Here is a 20568-nt window from a genome sequence, read left to right on the forward strand (position 1 = left end):
CTCTTGCAATTTTAGAAAAGACTATCTATGAAACATCATGAGCTATACTATAGAATTTAACTCTTCTTCTTCATCTCCTAAATTTGGCCAAACAAATATACTCAAATATGGTAATGGTTGGGCTAGAGGATATAAATCAAATTTCTTTGTTGCTTGGCCATTTGATATAGTCATATTCCCTGATCTGTAACTTATATTTGCATCTACTGTGGCTAACCATGGTCTACCTAAGTTGATAGGATAACCAAATAGATTAACTTTAGGGGGGGGAATCATGAAGTTTGTAGGATACTCTAGAGAATATAAGGTTACAACTATGTTTTTTATCATCCCATTAGGGGTGATAGTAGAACTATCTACAAGCTACAGAATTATTGGTGTAGCCCTTAGTCCTTCTATTTTCAACTTCTTCATGGTGTCTTTGGTCATAACATTTATAGCAGCTCTGAGGTCTATTATAGCATTTTTAACAAACTGATCATTTATACTGACATTCACTACTAGACTTCTTGGATCAAAATATTTTGGTGTAATCACTTTCCCTAGCATGATGTGAGCCAATTGTCCCACAACATGGACTGTGGTGGGGTCCTTCTTCTTCCTTAAAGGTTTCTTCAAGTAGGCTCCCCTAATAGCTTTTCCATAGATTGGAATGTCCTTAATAGCTTAAAATAGTGGTATTTGGACATGTATATTTTTTAACTAATCAACAATGTCAAAAGGTTGTTCCTTAGTTTGTTCAGGTTTCTTTTGTATCAATCTTTCTAAAAAAGGAGGTTCTAGTGCTAGTTGAGCTGGGGTTGACATGGTAACATTAGGTGAGTCAATAAGTTCAACAACTGAAGGTTTTGATGCTGTAGGAGAATTTGGTACTTCATCTATAAGAGGTAGTTTAGGTGCTGGTAAAGTTGTACCAGATTTTAGATGTATTTCAACAACATTCAGGGTGTAAGAAAGATACTACTGAGCATCAACACTATACATGGGTTGTTGTGGTTTTTGGCTATTTATATTTGGCTAAGGTTGTGCTGGTAATTGTGTTTTCTTTTGAGGTCCAAGATTTTCAGGTGGTGGCATTATTATGGAGCACCCATATTTTGGTTAGGCCATTGTTAAGATCCCTTCCATTGATTTATAGACTATTAATTCCCTTCGAGTAGTTGTCATTGGTTTTGCTAGTTTTTCCAGTAGTTCTATTGGTTCTATGGCCATTGGTTACTTTGTTGATTGGGCTAGGATGGTTGGGAATTCTGAGGCCATTGGGATAGTTGTGGGTTATTTTTCCCAACATTGTTCCAATTGAATTGATTTTGTGGAGGACCTTGGAAATTATGGTTTTTCCATTGATTACCATATGAATTTGAACTTTGCAAGGGGTCCTAAGGCATACCTTGATGTTAGGCCCATGGTTGACATTAAGCAACAAAAAATACTTGCTCATCATCTTCATCTATCTTGACATACTCAGTTGGAAGATGCTAGTTCTCCATGCTTGCAACCAGTTTACATTAGCAATCCTTCTTTTTCTTTTGGCAATGAGGCTAGTACTCAACTAGTTGTAATTCAACTTCTACTTGTTTCTTCTTTGTCTTCATTGTATCCAAATGTGTAGCAACATCGTTGATGATATCTTGTTTCAAATTTGACAATAGGTTAGATATCTCAAGCTTCGAAATGCCTTGAGTGATTCCTTTATTGACTGTGGAACAAGGTCCTTAGTCTTTCTTCATGGTTGACCTTGAACAGTTCTAATAGATCTTCTTGAGATCATCCTAGGAAGCTCGATATAAATCACCACCAACCATTAGGTCCAATGCTTCTAGACAGTCATCATTCACACCTCTCAAAAAGACTAGCTTTTGTGAATCTTCAAACAATGTATGCTTAGGGTTCTTTTGCAGTGTGTATAAGAAATGTGAAACATAGCCTTCCAATTTTTCTTCCTCCTTCTATGATATCCTAAAGATATCATCCCCTCTTGAACCAGATGCTTTGCAATATTCTTTATATTTATCTAGAAATAGAGCTTGCATTTCATCCCAACTTCCTACTACATTGGCTCCAAAGTCCATGAACCATCATAAATCTTATTCTTTCAATGTTTTTGGAAACAAATTAAGCTTATGGGCATCAATTTTGTAGTCAAACCTATGACAAAGGATATCAAATTCAAATAAGAAAGTATCAAGGTCTTCAGTTGCAAGGCCATAGAACTTTAGAAGAGCAGTGGGAGGTATGTTCTTAAGATTAGCATTGGTTACAAGACTTGGAAGAGGAAATGGAAAAGTAGGTTGTGCCATGACTGGAGGTATCAGATTATGAGGTTGCTGCTAAAAAGGGACATTGGGTACTAGATGATTAACAACTGGTGGATTCAGAGCAGTGTTGTCAAGAAAACTGGTTAATACTTTAGTGAAGGGTTGAAGACCAGATATGTCTATTGGTTCAATTCTTGATAATGATACTATAGGAAAATAGGGCTTGCATCTTCAAAAGGTAACTCAACTTCTTCTTCTTCAACTTCTTTGTTCAAATTAACAGATCCTCATGGAAGAAATCTACCATATTCATCTTGTCATATTCCTTTTCGATGCATATAATTAAACTTTTCACACTGGTGAAAGAAACTTCAAACTAGAGATTTCTAAAAAAACTTTATCTAGGAATTATGACTCAAAAATGCTCCTAGCTTGACACCATCCCTAGCAACGATGCCAAAAATGACCCGCCTCACAATAGGTGTATCATAGTCATGCACTAGGCCTTGCTTAGGAATACTTTATTCAAACTAAGGAATATTTATCCCACTATGAGGTCCATTTAATCTTATCAACCCAGAGATGTATACTTGAAATGGTCGGCACAGTATGTATACTAGGTCTCTTAATGAGTCAGTAAGCTTATGCTGCAGGAAAGTAAAAATGCAAGGAAAAGAACTTACACTATTCCTACAAGAAACTAACACACTTAACTCTATGGATACTGGAAATACAATGAAAAGATAAAAAATATTCCAACTTTCCTCATCCACTAAAACTATTCTCACTATGCTACAGGAACATTCACAAAGTGTGATGCTACAGGAAGGAACTCACAACTTCTAACTAAGATACTATGAATGCTTGGAAATAAATCTATTCTATCCTAATCTAATCCACCTTCCAAGTGGGCCCCCCTTGGTTTTCTTCTCTAAAATACTAACACAAGATAAAAGCCAAAAACTATTTCATTCAATGTAGAAATTCATTACATAACATAGAACTGTAAAAACACAATTGTAAAAGTTAATAGTCTGTTCTCAAAAACTATTTCTTCTAACTAGTTCTAAAACTTAACACACTTGGGTCAATTCCTATATATATAGGAAATCACCATTTATTCCATAACAAAAAAGTGAATGACTTGGCTTAAAATCTGCAAGAGAGAAAATAGGTGGTGAAGTTTCACACAACATCGAGCAATAGGTGGAACAAGAAATGCATCTAGAAGACTTAGAGGTTGATGTTTCATCCTCTAAAATTGGTAGTAGGAACTGTGAGGTTCAAGAGACACTAAGAATTACTTAGAAGTTTGTGGGAGCTCCTAGGAAGAGTACTAGACAACAGAGACAACTAGCCAAGTTTAATGACTATGTGGCATTAGTTAGTCAGTTGGTAGATAGTGATCCTTCTAGCTATCAAGAGGCTATAGAGCATCAGGTATGGTGAGATGCTATCATTGAGGAGTATTCCTCGATAATGTAGAATGATGTGTGGGAGGTAGTTCCTAGACCAACAAATAGAGTAGTAGTTGAATCACACTAGATCTATAAGATAAAGCATAGTGAAGATGGTAGCATCAAGAAATATAAGGCAAGGTTCATGGCTAAGGGGTTCTCTTAGAAGGAGGGAATAGACTACAAGGAGACATTTGCTCCAGTGGCCAAGTATACTTCTATATGAGATATGATCTCATTTGTAGCATAGATGGGATGGTAGATACATCAAATGGATGTCAAGACAACCTTCCTTAATTGTGAGTTAAAGGAGGAGGTATACATAGAGCTACCAAAAGGCTTTGTAGCACACAAAAAAGAGACCCACATGTATAGATTCAAGAAAAAATTGTATGGACTCAAGTAGGCTCCTAGAGCATGGTATGAGCACATTGACACATAATTGTAGGAAATGGGCTTTGTGAAGAGTTAAGCGGATGTTAACCTGTACTACTTGGTGGTTGGTAGTGAGATTCTCATTCTTTTTCTTTATGTGGATAACTTGTTTCTTACAGTTTTACTAGGGCTCATAGAGAACTACAGGAGGGACATTACAGAAGAGTTTGAGATGGACTTAGGACTTATGCACTACTTTTTAGGCATGGAGGTGTGGTAGATAGATGGAGAGATTTTCCTTGGTTAAGGGAAATATTACATTGAAATCTTGAAGAGATTTAGGATGGAGGATTTAAAAGTCATGTCTACACCCTTGATCATTAATTTGAGGAAGGTAGATACATCTAAGGAGAAGGATGTAGATCCCACCTTATATAGACAGTTGATTGGTTTGCTTGTGTATTTGAGCAACACTAGGCCATATATAGCATTTGTAGTAAACTCTCTTAGTCAGTTCGTGGTTGAACCAAAGAGAATGCATTGGATAGTAGTCAAGCATGTATTTCATTACTTGTTTGGTATAGTTGAATATGGTATCATATATAGTCAAAGTGAAGGCATCAAGTTGATGGGCTATACCAATGCAAGTTGGGCAGGAAGTACAATGGACAAAATGAACACTTTAGGGTGTTGTTTCAGTTTGGGATCAAGAGTTGTATCTTGGTTCAACAGGAAGCAAAAATGTGTGGCTCTAAGTTCAACAAAAGAAGAATACATAGTAGCTAGCATGGTGAAATGTGAAGCTATATGGCTTTAGAAGTTGTTAGTAGCCTTGTTTGGTCAGAAAGTTGAGACTACTATGATACACTGTGACAATTAGAGTTTCATCAAGTTGTCTAAGAATTGAGTGTTTCATGATAGGTCTAAACATATAAACATCAGATATCACTTCATCAGAGATTGTGTACAATAGGGGGTTGTTCAACTATAATACATACCTAAAGAGGAGTAGGTAGCAAACATTATGACAAAGCATTGGGGAAGGCAAAATTCATCTTCTTTAAAGATAAGTTGGGTGTCATGTAGAACAACTTCCTTGATAAGAGGGAGTGTTAGTTTTAGGTAGATTGGACAATTGTTTGTCCATATGTGATTGATTGGAAAATAATTGCTAGAGTTACAAAAAATATTAATTAATTAATTGAATCCTTCTAGAAGCCACTAGTAACCTATTGGGTAGGTTTTTTTAATTGAGAAGCAACTAGAAATTTCTTGGTTAGGAAGCAACTAGAAACTTCTTTATTTAGTTGTCTTGATTAAGAAGCAACTAGTATCCTCTTGGTTAAGTAGTATAAAAGGGGGTCATAAGAGGCATTTGGAGAACATAAAAGAATAAAGGAATACAAAAAGAGTTGTAGAAGCATTTGCAATGTTAGCAAATTAGTATGTAGTGATAGCAAAAAATGTTGCAGTGTTAGCAAGGGTACAGTGATAGCATTGGGGATAACAACGGGGGAATATCAATGGGAGAAATTAGGAGGTTGTTTGGATTCTACCAGTGAGAGGCAAGGAGATTTGTATCTCTTGATTTGTTGAAGTTGATATAATTCCTCATTTACAGGACTAGTTTTCCCTTGGGGGTTTTTCTAGGGACGATTTGTTTGAAAATATTATGTTCTTTGTGTTCTGAATTTATTTCCATATTTTATTGGTGAAGTTGCAATTGTGTTATTTTTTGATAGTAGCAGAGAATTTATTTTTGATATTTTAATAATCATTTATGATAGGAGATTAATAATCAATGGCTACAATAGTGTTAATTTTCACAATGTGCATAACATAATAATGTCACATATATTCAATTATCTTATAAGATTAATCTAATAAAATTTCAAGACTAAGAATTTTTGGCATCATAACAAAAGTTTTGAATTGAATTATACCAAGTACTTAAGGGAGTCTTATATATATTAGATTCTCTCACATGTAATATATTGCAACCATGGTACTTGGAGATCTTAGGGTTATGTATAAAACTATGAAATTATACAAGGATACTTATATTTAGATACCTTAAACCTATCAATGTAAATTATTTATATGATACAAAACTCATATATACTTGAAGTACCCAATCTTGGAAAATATTTATTCACAATAAATAATAACTTACACTCCATATTTCATAAAGTTATAAAAAAAAAGATGTATCTAATACCTATGGAAGTACAAGTGATGTCTATATTAAATGTTCTTTAGATTAAGAATTAGTTATTGCCAAGATGTGGTAAGATCCTACAATGTGATTTATGCCCATGACATTGCATGACTTCTAGGAGGAATTCAAATACAAGGGGGGGGGGATGTGAGGACTTGCCTTGATCCATCATAGCACATCTGATACAATATATTTTGACACATTATGACTCAATATGTTTGAGACATTATTTGATGGACTTGACATTATCTATATTATTTATGTTGTGTGATACTTTTCTTTAAAACTTTTAATTATGTTATTTGATTTTTTATAGATAGACATGCATTATGATGATGTAAATTAGTAAATGATTCATAATTATGAATATGTCAATACTTTAATTATGAAATTTGTGATGTTAAATATGTGTGAAGAAATGAGAAAGGTTATCTAAATGAAAGTTTTAAGGTTCTAATCAATGTGATTATCTAAATGAGTTTTAAATGTGTGTGTGTGTGTGTGTGTGTGTGTGTGTGTGTGTGCGCGTGTGTGCGTGTGTGTGATTTTCTTTAATTGCTAATATTTATATTGAGTGATGAAGGATAATTAACTATGAAATTTATTAGAGAATTAGAAATTGACCATATATAAAATCTGTGAAACCAAGGTCAAGTCTATGAAGAGATGCAAACCTTGTTGTCTAGTGTTTAATTTGTATCGTAATATGAATGTATGTGTATCATTCTATACTTTGTGATATATATAATATTATGTAAAAGTGAATTTTGTGGTGTCACTTGACACTTGTTATATGCATATGTGTATCATCATGTTAATTAGAATTGACAAAGTAACCCATTACTCAAAGATTGATTAAGTTAGTAATCTAAGCTAATTACCCTAGTTAAGGTTTAATGGAAAGGTTTCATCCTTAGGATTTTTGGAGATCAAATATTTCAAGCCACTTGTATAGGTCTTTAATTGATCATAAAGGCCAAATTTAATGTTATTCAAGTGCTCTAGTGGTATGTGAATGGGTCAGAAACCTTCTCCACCCATCTAGACCCGTTTGTTGACTTTTATGACCCCTAAAATATCTTATTCTTCCCTTTGTACGAAAATGAGTTATCTCCCTAAGGTTAACCAAGTTTACACTTCTTAAAAGTTATCTTGAGGATAGGGTCATGATAATGACCAAGAGGCTTAGGGTTAAATTTTAAACCATGGTTGTTAGGTGGTAGAGTTTTTAGAACCCTATTTAGATGTTCTTTGAGGAGAGAGTAAGTGTTCACCCATTCTCTACATTCAGAGAGAGTCAAGATTGGATTTGAAGAGGAAGAAGGATTAGCTCTTCTCAAAAACTTTATTGCCATAACCATTGTGAAGGTAGGATCCTTCATGGCCTTATTCTTCATGCTTTGTCTTTATTTTCTTAAGTAAACCTCTTGCATGTCTATATTTTTCATGTGTGTGATGAAACATGTGAGGGATGAGTTGTTTTGGGTCTCTTAATTATTTTCATTTCATGTTTTACATTTTGATTTTGTGGGAAAAATTGTAAGGGTTGTGTTGGCATTACTCACCCTCGAATAGGATAGAAGTGACCATGTACGAGAGGAGGGCCTTAGTTGGACTCCAGGTAAGTGCAAAATATGTTCTCATGATGAGGAGAAGGAGAATGTGGGATGTTATGGCCCCCTACTTATCAATGCAAATCATTTTGGGTTTAGGGAGATAAGGAGTGAAAGAACGAAAGTTCTTTGTGATTATTAGCCTTAGAAGAGGCATATGTTTTGGTGTTGTGATTGAGATCTCCTACCCTAGAAAAATCCACCTTCTCCCTAGTCTTGATTTGATAAGGAACCTGTTGTGCAAACGTGGGATGAGATTAGTTTGTTGAATTGGTTTATGTGTTGGAATTTGATTGTTACCTAGTTAGTTTTAGTTCTCCATGTTTTTCTTGATGTAAATTTGTAGATTGCATAGTTGATACCTTGACATGGAGCCAAATTGGATTAAGAGTTTTGGTATTCTTGATTCAAATGTTATGGAGACTTCTTCTTGGGATAATGATCCTAATGTAAAATTCATTTTTAACCTTATATTTGTAATGACAATGATATTGGGTTTTCTTTCCAAATTCTTTCTTGATGGAGTCCTTGGATTAGGTTTTTCAATAAAATAAATATGAAGTGGCTAGCCCACGTATGTTAAAAAAGAAGAAAGAAATTCTTTTCTTATGACATTCTTAATAATTTATTTCATATGCATATGATCAATTGTGATTAGATACAATGATATTACACGAAGTTATGCAATTTGAATATGATTAGGTTTTAGAGGAAAATTGATTTATATGAATGTTACTTCATTTTGCATTGTCAGTAACTATTAAAAAAAAATACTCCCACTCGAATGCATAAATATAACATAAAAAATCTATGCTATAATTCATCCTAGAAAATTAAAAAAACATTAGCAATATATGCCACTATTAAAACTCCTATGGGAAAACCTAGCATTTGAATAGAAAAGAGGACCTATAAATTTCACATATTTAAGAGAGCCAAAATGCTCTCCAGAAATTGTATGGGAAAAAATATTGCAATTCAAAAGTTATGATAGTCATTATAATAATAAATAAATAAACTTTTCAAATATACCTAAAGTCAAAAATAAAATATCTAATCATACTATTATAAAACAATATAAAACTTACCTTTATCTGTTATGTTTGAACTCACCAAATAAACTGTATGTGACATAATTTCTCCATTTTGGCTTATTCAAACCATTCCCCCCTTTTTCATGCATAACATCTTACGTGAAATATGCATTGAAAGGTAATGGAGGGTAGAAATGATTAAAAAAAAAATTCAATAAATGACATTTTAATATTGTAACACGGCTTACCATTTTGTTCATCTCTTTATGGGATAGAGGTTAGTGGCCAAGTGGCCTTAGGTGATAGGGATGGTTATGATAGGTTGTGAGAGGAAAATGAAAATAAATGTGATAGGGAATATTTGGATTAGAATGTTTTAGAAAGTTTATTATTGTTGTTATTAATTTTAAATTTAGCAATAAGTAATTATGTCATATCTTTTAACAAGGTTCTCATAAAGGAATATGAGATAAATTTAGAGACTATAGGTGTATGGTTAGAAATTATATGTTAAAGTTTAGTTTTAATTTAAATATTCTTATGGGACATTTGACATTTGAATTTTACTATTATAATAGATTATATTAAATTTTTAACAAAGCTGAGAAATTATGAGCATTAGTCTATAGGGTTAATGTTAGAGTTACATTGGAAAAGTACTAGGAGTAATAGTTTTGTCTAGGTGTGTATGTTTTAAGATTGATTCTATAAATTAAACATATAATTAACATATGAAATGAGATTATATTATTTGAAAATAAATAATTACTATATTTTAACATTTTTATACATTTACTTAAAAGATCATTCAAATCATATTGCTAGGGTTATATGATTAAATGTTTATTGTAAAAATCACAAGATGATTTCCTGAAAAGATGAGGAACATAATATAGGGGTAAAATGAACATCGTGAATAATTCAATAATAAATATTTATTTGTTTCAACTAGTGTAATATTTTAATTTAATAATAGGAGTAAACTCTTAAGGTAATTGATAAACTTATAGAAGATGTAAAATTGGTTCACCTAGGAGATTGAATGGACACACCAAATAAATAAAATATAGGGTCCACCATGTATGGGGCCCACATTAAGCAAAACCTACCTCATGGGTCTCACATGTTTAAATATTCACCTAAGATCCACATAAATGACTTTTCACCTTGTGGAGAACACATTAGTTACAATTCAACTTGCGGGGTCCACATGAGTCACTATTCACCTCGTGGGTCCCACCTAAGTTACTATTCACCTATTTAGATTTTGGGAAGAATTATCTTGGTAACTGAAAGATTAGGTAATTATAAATTGGAAACTTGTAAACATTGTTGCAATTATTAACTAGATAACACATTGTCAGGGTACATCTTACACAATTATATTCTTTAAAAGAAAATTGCTCTTGTTTTTTTGCCCCAATTTTTGGGCATGACATTCTTAGTGTACATACTTGATTCTTTCCTTGTTCATTTTAAAATCCCTTGGGTTGCTTGATGTAAATTTCCTCTTCTAAAAGTCCATTCAAGAATGCACACTTTACGTCCATATGATATACCTTGAAGTTCTTGTGTGTTGCAAATGCTAGGAGTATCATGAATCCTTCCAATCTAGCTACTAGTGAAAAAATTTCTCCATAGTGTATGCATTCCTCTTGTGCATAGCCTTTGCAAACAAGTCTAGTGTTGTTTTTGACCACTTCTCCATCTTATTTCATCTTATTTTAGATCACCCATTTGGTAAGAATGATGTTCTTGTCATTTAGTTGGGAGACAAAAGTCCATGTATCATTCTTCACTATTTAATCAATTTCTCCCCCATGGACTTTCTCTAGTCTTGATCTTTAAGAGACTCTTTTGTAGCTTTAGGATCCACGTGTGAGAATAGATACACTTTCTCTCTCATATTTCTTCTAGTTATTGCTTTTTAATCCTTGTTTCCAATGATTTCATCTACTTAGTGGTGTCTTCTTACATTCTTTCTAAGCACTAGTTACCATTCTAGTGCCTTTACCCTCTTCTCTTTAGGTCGAGCTTCTTATGCTAGAGTCAGTGAAACTTATTGTAGAGGTTTTGCCTCTATTGATACTCTCTCTATTATACTACTTAGTATGATGTACTAAAATTGCTTGTAATCTTCAAGTTCCTTCCTGTTGTCTTCCTCATTCTTCTCTAAGAATTTATCCACCTTTACATTGGAAAATTCCCCAATTTTGTTTATCCAAATATTTAGAGTCTAGTATGATCTTCGCTTGGTAGAGTATTCTAGAAACATACCCTCATCACTTTTAGGTTTGAACCTTCCTTAGTATTCATCCCTCTTGACATAGGATTTTCTTCCAAATACATTGAAGTAACTGATGGATGGTGTGTGATGAAGCCATAGTTCATAGGGAATCTTCTTTTCCCCCTTTTTCACTTGTACCTTGTTTAATGTATACATAATTGTGTTTGTAGCCTCTCTCTAGTATATTTGTGCAACATTATTTTGGATCAACAATGATATAGAAAAATCTATGATAGTTCTATTTCTCCTCTTTGCAACACTATTCTATTGAGGTGTTCTAGGAGGTAACATTTTCCTTCTGATTCCATGCTCCTTGTAGCATCTTTCAAATTCTTGTGAGATGAACTTACCTCCCTGATATGATCTCAAGCATTCTAGTTCTCTATATGTCTGGCTTTCCACCTTTTCTTTGTAACTTTGAACATGTGATAGTCTTCTAAATTTTCTTTCAAATAAGTAGTCTACATCATTCTAGAAAAATTATCAATAAACAAAATAAAGTATCTATCACTAGATACACTCTTTGTCCTCATGGAACAACACAAGTCAGTATGAACTAGATCTAGTACATGGTTTCAAGTAAGTGACTTGCTAGATAAACTTGAACTTGCCAACTTTCCTAGTTGACAGTCTTTACACATAACATTGTCAAGTATAGTAATAGGGAGTTAACCCCTTGAATAATTCTTCCTTCCAATTTTGAAAATGCTTTCAAAATTTACATAATGCAACTTCCTATGCCATAACTATCTATTCTCATTTCTAGCTACCATACAAGTATTACCAAAAATATTGAGGTAAAAGAGTTTACTTCTTATTTTCTCTCCTATAACTAGCTGCTTTCCTATCTTGTCAAATATTGTGGGAAACCCTTTGTTAAACTTAAATTGATAACATTTTTCTATTAATAGTTGAGTTGTGCTCAACAAGTTATATTTTAATCTTCCAATAGATGAACATGTTCATAAGTAGTGGATTATTTTAGGGCTAAAATACCCTTACCTACACTCTACATGGTGAGTTGTTGTCAAAATTCACCATTCCTCCATCATAGGCCTTAAACTAGTGGAACTTATTGCTCCTATTGTGCACTAAGAAAGTGCACTCCTCTAAACCTTCTATCCAAGATATCCCATAGACTAGAATGCTTGAACGGTGGCTTAGAGCTCCCTAGTCATAGAGTGTGAAGGTGTGTACATTAGTATAGAAAGAGATCTCAACTAAGCCTTAGATATGAAACCCTTGCTAGTAAACCATGAAATAGGAGATTCTTTAGACATGAGAAAGAATGCTAGTGTCAAAGAACTCTTGAGTATACAATGAAATAATAAACTATGCTAGAATGGAATATAAGAATACAACTAAGCTAAGCATATAATGTATCATAAAACATGATAATTAAGCTAAGTGATCCATGGTATTGAAAAAGGAAGCTAAGCTACTTGAAAATGAACTATACTAACATGAATATGAAAATAATGAGACAAGAAGCAATAAGTTATCCACAAATGCTCTAAGAAGTCGTAGCATAACATTAGCTCAGAAATGGGGTCCTTAGAGAGGGAGAGAGATCTTCCTTTTAAAGGTGTACATACGGTTGAGGTCAAGATAAAGAAGTGGATGATCAAGTGTGGGAGTTGAATTTTAGCATGATCCATGTGTAAGATCATGTAAACCAATGAGAAAGAGTTGATTTTTCATGTGAGACAGTATTTTCTTTTAATTTGTAAATAGGGAAAAGACTTTATGTGTGCAAATTGAGTGGGTTAGAAGAATGAGATTTTTTATTTAATTAAAAGGGGACATGTTATTTTAATCAAATAGGGATTTAGGATATTATAGTAAAACTATAGGTTAAAATTAAATAAATTGATTTTTTAGCAATTTGGCATGGATAAATGATTAAATAAATTAGCCAAAATGCTAAGAAGGGGGATAATAGTCTATATGACCATTTTTAGGTGATTATATTGATCTGGGAACACATTATGTCAAAGAAATAAAGAACCCAAGAAAGTAGCAACAAATAAAGAAATCTGATTTCAAAGAACAAATTGCAGAGTAAGATAACAAGTCCTAAATGTGCATCATGGTAGTGATAGTACTCAACACTAGGAGAGAGAGAGAGAGAGAGAGAGAGAGAGAGAGAGAGAGAGAGAGAGAGAGAGAGAGAGAGAGAGAGAGAGAGAGAGAGATGATATCGAAACTCAAGAAGAGTACTAACATCAAGAAAATAAAATATATTGAGAGAAAATGGAAAGGTCAAGCATATGTTCTTGATAAATAGATAGTTGTAGCAAGCAAGCAATGATAGAATATTTTTTCCCCGTCTAGATCAAAATCAAAATGAGGTAAAGGGGATACAGAAATGAGAAATATATGATTAAATCAAGATAGAGTAAGGTCCATGATAACAAATATGTGATTAAAACCAAAGAGAGACCATAAGAAAGTGATAGAATGCCCTAGTTTGACTAGAGTTGACCAAGAAAAATATAGTATGAAAATTAGGTCAAATCAAGAAGAAAGATGGTTTAGAATAGAAATATGCAAATTAAAGTGGCTAAGAGGCATCAAAATGATGAAGACATGAAAAAATGAAGATGCCCCAATGAAGATTCAAAGATTATGCCTCAAAAGTTCAGCCAATTGTGTAGAAGACAAAATTTTAAAATGCAATTTTGACCAACCATATGAACTTATATTTCAATTTTGATCTTCAAAATGGACCTAGAATGTTGAAATTGGCTAGGGGTGCAATTTTCACAGAATTATGAGCACTTTGAAAATGGGTCAAAATTAGGCCAAATGACTATATAAGGTGTCCAAGGGTCATTTTCAATCATTTTTTATTTTGTGAATTTGGAGGGCCTTTGAGTGGTCGAAGAGAGAATGATGGCATTAGCAAGCATTCGGACCCACATACACCATTTTGAGTGTAGCTAGTTGGATAATTGGACTGCAGATTATGAGGCCATGATATGTACTCAATTTTTTTAAACTTTTAGGTCATCTAATGCACTTTTTAGCATGTTTTTAATGTGTTTTGGGAGAAATATCACATGATACTTAAAAATTATTGCATGCCTGCTTTGAGAAGTACTACATGATACTTCTAATGACCAAAAAGTATCACACGAGCCTTATAAGGTGTGTCATATGGGAGGTACCCAAATCTTGCACAAGACCATGCAAAATATCGCCTAAGCCAAAAGTATCACACGAGTACTATAAGAAGTATCACACAATATTGTATTAGAAAAATGTATCACATAGATGTTATAAGAAGTATCACACAAATGTGTTTGAGAATTTTTCATGTTTGGAGATAGATTTTTAGCATGTGTTTGTTGTTTTTTACCATGTTTATCTATTTATGTTGTCACTTGATCTATTATGGTTAATACTAACAATTTATTGTTTCTTGTTTTGGTTATGCAAATAGTGTTCCAACACTACTAATTAGAGCCCCCAAGGTGGTGGGTTTACGTGTTAGAGGGCATGGGTTTTAGTTGGTTGATGTGCATGCCCAATATCTAGGTGAACCATTGATTAGTGATAGCATTGGCTGAGTGGTGGCATACCGAGCATAATACCTTCTATTTTCGCACAGGTGAGGTCAAAATCACCCTTGATGATGTGTATCGCATCCTACATGTGCCATGTCATAGAGATCATGTGGATATGTCTTGATATTTTTTTATTTTAGGTTTCTAATTTTTGTATGAGGTATATTGATATGAGCTTTGATATGTCATAGGTTTACTATGATCAGACCCTGATAGAGGGGAGATTAGTGGTCTAGTAATGATTCAAGGATGTGACTATCCTAGACAACCATCTTAGTTGGGAGAAGTAGATATATGAGTATGAGGATCAATATCCCTTTCCTTTCTTCATATGTTCATTGGTTGCCCAGACCCTTATCATAGACAGGAGCAAAAAGGGCTTCCCTTTAGGTTGAGGAAGATTGGTTATAGATCTAGTGGGTTGACTGAGGCAAATGGCATGGGGACCAGCTATCCTTGTAGATATGTAACATGAGTTGCATGAGATAGCATACCAGGAGGGAAAAACCTAGGTTTGTGGTGTAGTGTTAGCATAAATTAGGGCCTAGGAGCACATAATGGTGATACAACCTTGGGTGCAGCCATGAGAGTGGAGTCATCTATTCATAAATAGATATACTAGGCTCATTCCATAGACACATAGTGGGGATGTGATATACTATAGGAGGCTCTTTGATGAGCTTACATCATTTGTCTGGAGACTATACCGATAATCCACAAGGTGGGCAGATGCTTAAGAGTTGGAGTACATGTGCTATAGAAGGCCACTCATCACACAATACTCAGATATAATATAATACTTTGTGATCAACCACTTATGAAGACAATTTGGATAAGGGCAGGTGATATCCACTAAGACCACCACATATGCCTACTACCTCAGAGAGGAGGATCAAGGTTGGCTTCCTATGTTGGACTACTAGACATCATTGAGAGACACAAAAACTTTAATGGGAGAGACCTGTGATTACCAAATAGATCTAGCAAATATAAGTATTGATTCGACATATCTTTATGAGATGCAGAGGCATCCATTCCCTTAGTTTACAAAACAAGATGCATTTCCTAACACAATAGGATAGGGAGGTGACAACAGAGATGGCTAAGGAGGTAGAGGTCAAGGTGGGAGATGGATGGAGGTAGGGAGTAGTTCCCTAGGACCTATGGTGAGATAGATGCAATCTTGAGGCACGAGGAAGGAGGAGGAGGAGAGGCCACTAAGGCACAGGAGGGTGGAGAGAGAAGAGTCATGAGATGGACAGCCAGTAGGAGATGGGAGGATGCTTGAGATGCTTGGATTTGAGCCTTAGAGGTAGAGATTCAAGAAACCTAGATCACCATTACTATGCAGGATCAACAACTCATTGATGAGCAGGAACAGAGTGAGGAGTTTTGTAGGGAGAGAGATTAAGTAAGGTGATAACCTAAGCACCATGGAGCACAAGAAAATTATTACTATGCTTCATATAGAGGTGTGGTACCACTAGGATAGGGATTCCTCAATTATTAACAGTGAGCAAGGAAATTAGAGGGTACAATACAACCACCAGATAGGAGATAGGCTCCACCACCACAACCACCTCTATCCTAGGAAGGCAAGAGTTAGTCTTAGGTCTAGGAGTAGGTCTAGGTTGATTTCCTTGTGAGATTTTTTGTTGTATCATTAGTATTTTGAGACAATTATCCAAGTTTTGGATCTCTCATGTACATGTACTCTAATTCATTATATATATATATATATGAGATAGTTGATTCAATCAATCTTTATTGTTTACTTGTCTCATTTTATTCTTATGTGATGGATTTTTTACATGGATGTATCAACACTTGTATTTTTCTTTCCATATGATGGTTTTCTCATGCTCATGTTTATGTATGCTTAGTTTTATGTTTAGGTTTATATGCTTGTGGACCTCACTTATATATATTTTTAGCTCTCATGTTTGTGATATAGACTCATGTTTTAAAATGTGATACTTGGATAGATTAGATGTGATTATCATATTAACCCCTAGTCATGGAAAGTATAGAAGAAGTAAGAAAGTGGACATGATAAAAAAGGAATGAAAGATGATCGAGAGAAAGAATGAGAAGATAGGAATGTAGTTAGCTAATGTATCCATGAAAGATGAAGAGAGAGCTATCTCTATATGAAAAATGCAAGACTAAGATGGAATGAGCCTATAATGAAAGCTAGTATGAAAAATTATTTACTTGTAAGGGACACAAAACATTTAGACTCTAATTTCATAATTGAGCATTATTAGGGACATTGAAAGATAATACAATGCTCACTAGTATAACTATGAGGATATGAATATGATCTATATTAGATAGGTATGTGGGAATCCAACCTACGCATCAAAGACATATAGGTCAAGATGAATAATTTAGTTATATTCTCGAAGTTTCGTATAGCAATATTAAACTTGTATTAATGCATAAGCGTTAGGATAACCCTTGAGTGTGGTCTTGCAAAAATAGACAAGGATGATGTCAGAGTATAGATTCCACCAATATAACTGAGAGGGTGCGGGGTGAATCAGTTATCCAACTAATATCAAAATTATCAACCTTATTAAACTTTAACCATATGAGCAATATAATCAGAAAGAAAAACAAGATACTCATGCACAATAACACTAGATATGTTAATTAGGGAAACCCTTGATCAGAGGGGAAACCCCAGTGGGGATGGTACCAACAAGATGATGTATTAATATAAAGATTCCTTGTTAGAGGATGAACCCTATTAGGAGTCTATAACAACATTCAATACATATTAGTCCCCTATTAAGAGAATTTGAATCCCTATTAGGAGATTCCAACCCTGTTAGGAGTTGTGGAAGAGAGCTGGAACCACTACCCAAACAACTTCAAGGGAAAGATCAATGAACCCACTATCCAAATGATCTATGTATTATTCATAGCACAATAATAGAAATGAATTTTACTTCCTTCCTCTTTCTCTACCCTGTCAAACAAACTTCATCTCTTTCTAATCTTGTAACCAGATCACAAAACTCACATCCAATAATCCCTTGGATCACTTACTCACATTTAGAAAACACTCTACTCCTTTTCACACTTCACACTCAGTACAAATCAATCCTCAACACATTTAAAAATAAGAAAAACATGTATCCTTTATACCATATCTTCAAAATAATTTCTTGAGTCAGCCTTGAGGCTTTACCAATTAATTATAATAAGATAATTAACTAATTTAAAATTGCAATAGCACTATCGGCTCATAGTCTATACAAAACTTCACAAATGAGATACTAGGGCTTGTGCATCCACTACCATCATCATTAGACTTTTCTCTATCACTAAGTGACCACACATCTTATTACATCTCAGTTGAAAGATATAATATAAATATAAAAAGTGCTTTCCAAGCACTCTATCTCTATACTACTCTTAGTAAATCAAGTACAATTTCTAAATGTCTTTGACTTACATGTTGTACATTAAACCTCATCATCAAGACATAGTGGAGAGAATTTCCATAACTACACATCACCAAACAAGCAAAACCTTGTCTGTACAACTAAGATATCTCTCTGGTACTCTAGCAGTCTTCGCAAACTTACTATTATGTTGACATCAATGAAAAACATAGTCATGAATGCAACATGTCAATACTCTCCAATTCTTAGGATACTCCCCCAATGTAGTATCATCAAAATTCATGCTAATAATCTCCCCCTTTGGCATTGATGACAACATAGATGAAAAATATCTAAGTTCCATGAATACCAAAATAGTACTCTATTGTTGTTGTTCTTCTTATCTTCTCAAATCCTCTTCATCAATCAGATCCAAAATCCTCTAGAATACTGCTCTACTCTTCTTCTTCTTTAGGATTGGAAATAGTTGTTTATAGTTAACAACTCACCATACATTAGAATTCCCTATGCTACATATCTCCCCCATAGAGATATTCCTCCTTATTTATATGAATCTTTTTAAATCTCCCTAATAAAATAGAGATTTCCATGCACTCTCCCCATACATACTTAGGAGATGTTTTTCATGCATATTCTCCCCCATTGACATCAATGACAAAGGCCTCATTATGTCAATTTATTGCTCCAAGTCTTCAACTAGGATAAGTGTCCAAACACACTATTCAAGACCAAATAGCAAGAGTCCTCAGTGACTCAGCTCATGATAGATACAACGCCATTCAAGAGGCATCAACATTTAGTCTAGTCTACCAATAGTGCTCTTTACCACTAGACTAATGCAATATCTACATCATCTACTTAGAAGTAGGTAGGGGCATAACCCCAAGCATAACTCTCAAGTACTCAAATATATCTTTAGGTAAGGGTTTCATAAAGATATATGCAATCTAATCTTTAGTACTCACATATTCCTATCTAATCTCTTTTTCTATTGCCTTCTCTCTCAAGACATGATAATTAATAGATATATGATTAGTCTTATAATGAAATACAAGATTCTTAGACATACTTACTATACTTATGTTATCATAACATGTGATAATAGGTTCTGCAAACTCAGTCCTAATATCCTTCAGCATCTATTTCATCCACATCACTTGATTGCAATTATTTGTTGATACAATATACTTTGCCTCAGTTGTACTCTAAGAAATAAAATATTATTTCTTGTTTATCCAAGAAATTAATCTTCCTCCAAGGAAAATACTCTACCACTAGTTCTCTTTCTATCATCCATACTACCTTCCCAATCTGCATCAGTATATGCACATAGAGTAAAATCACTTGATCTATCATACCCAATTCAATACTTAGATATTCCTTTCAAATATTTGAATATCCTCTTCACTTCTACATGGTGATACTCATTAGGATTAGCTTAAAATCTAGCTACAATCCCAATTAAATTTTCTATTTCTAGTCTAGTGTGAGTTAGATACTGTAAAACTCCAATAATGGATCTATAATTCATCTCAACTATATAATTGTCTCATCCTTGATAGATAACTTGTGACAAATTTCTAATCCAAAGCTTTTTAACAAATCTTTCAAGTACTTATCTTGTGAGATGAAAATACCATCATTGTCCTGCACAATCTACAATCCTCGGAAAAACTTCATTTCTCCTGCCATGCTCATTTAGTACTCATTCTTCATTTCTTCAGAAAACTTATCACTTTCTTCATCATTTACTCCACTATGATGTCAATAAAAAATATTACTATTATCAGCAAACCATTCTCAATTTCTTTCAGATCTAAGTTACTATTTGTCATACCTTTAGAAAATCCAAGTTTTTCCAAATAGCTATCTAATCTTGCATACCAAGTTCTAGGTGCTTACTTCAGAACATATAGAGCTTTCTTTAGTCTACATACCATATATTTTTCTTCTATTAGAGGAAAACCCTTAGGCTTCTCAATATATATCTCCTTTTCAAGTTCTCCATTCAGGAAGGCTGATTTGACATCCATTTGATATAGTTTGAACTTCTTATTCACTACATAAACCAAGAACATTCTTACTGCTTCCATTCTGGCTATAGGGGCATATGTCTCCTCATAGCCTATGCCTTCTAGGTATGAGTAACCTTTGCATACAAGTCTTTCCTTGTTTCTTACAACTTCACCTTGTGCATTCATCTTGTTTTTGAATACCCATTTAGTTCCTATCATATTCATGTCTTTGGGTCTAGGATCTAACTCCCATGTTTCATTCTTCAAAATTTGATCTAATTCTTCCTTCATTTCTTTAATCCACTGATCACCTTTACATGCTTCATATG

This window comes from Cupressus sempervirens, chromosome 10 (assembly GCF_028749045.1).
Source record: "Cupressus sempervirens isolate cs-2001-9-10 chromosome 10, ASM2874904v1, whole genome shotgun sequence".
Taxonomy (NCBI): domain Eukaryota; kingdom Viridiplantae; phylum Streptophyta; class Pinopsida; order Cupressales; family Cupressaceae; genus Cupressus; species Cupressus sempervirens.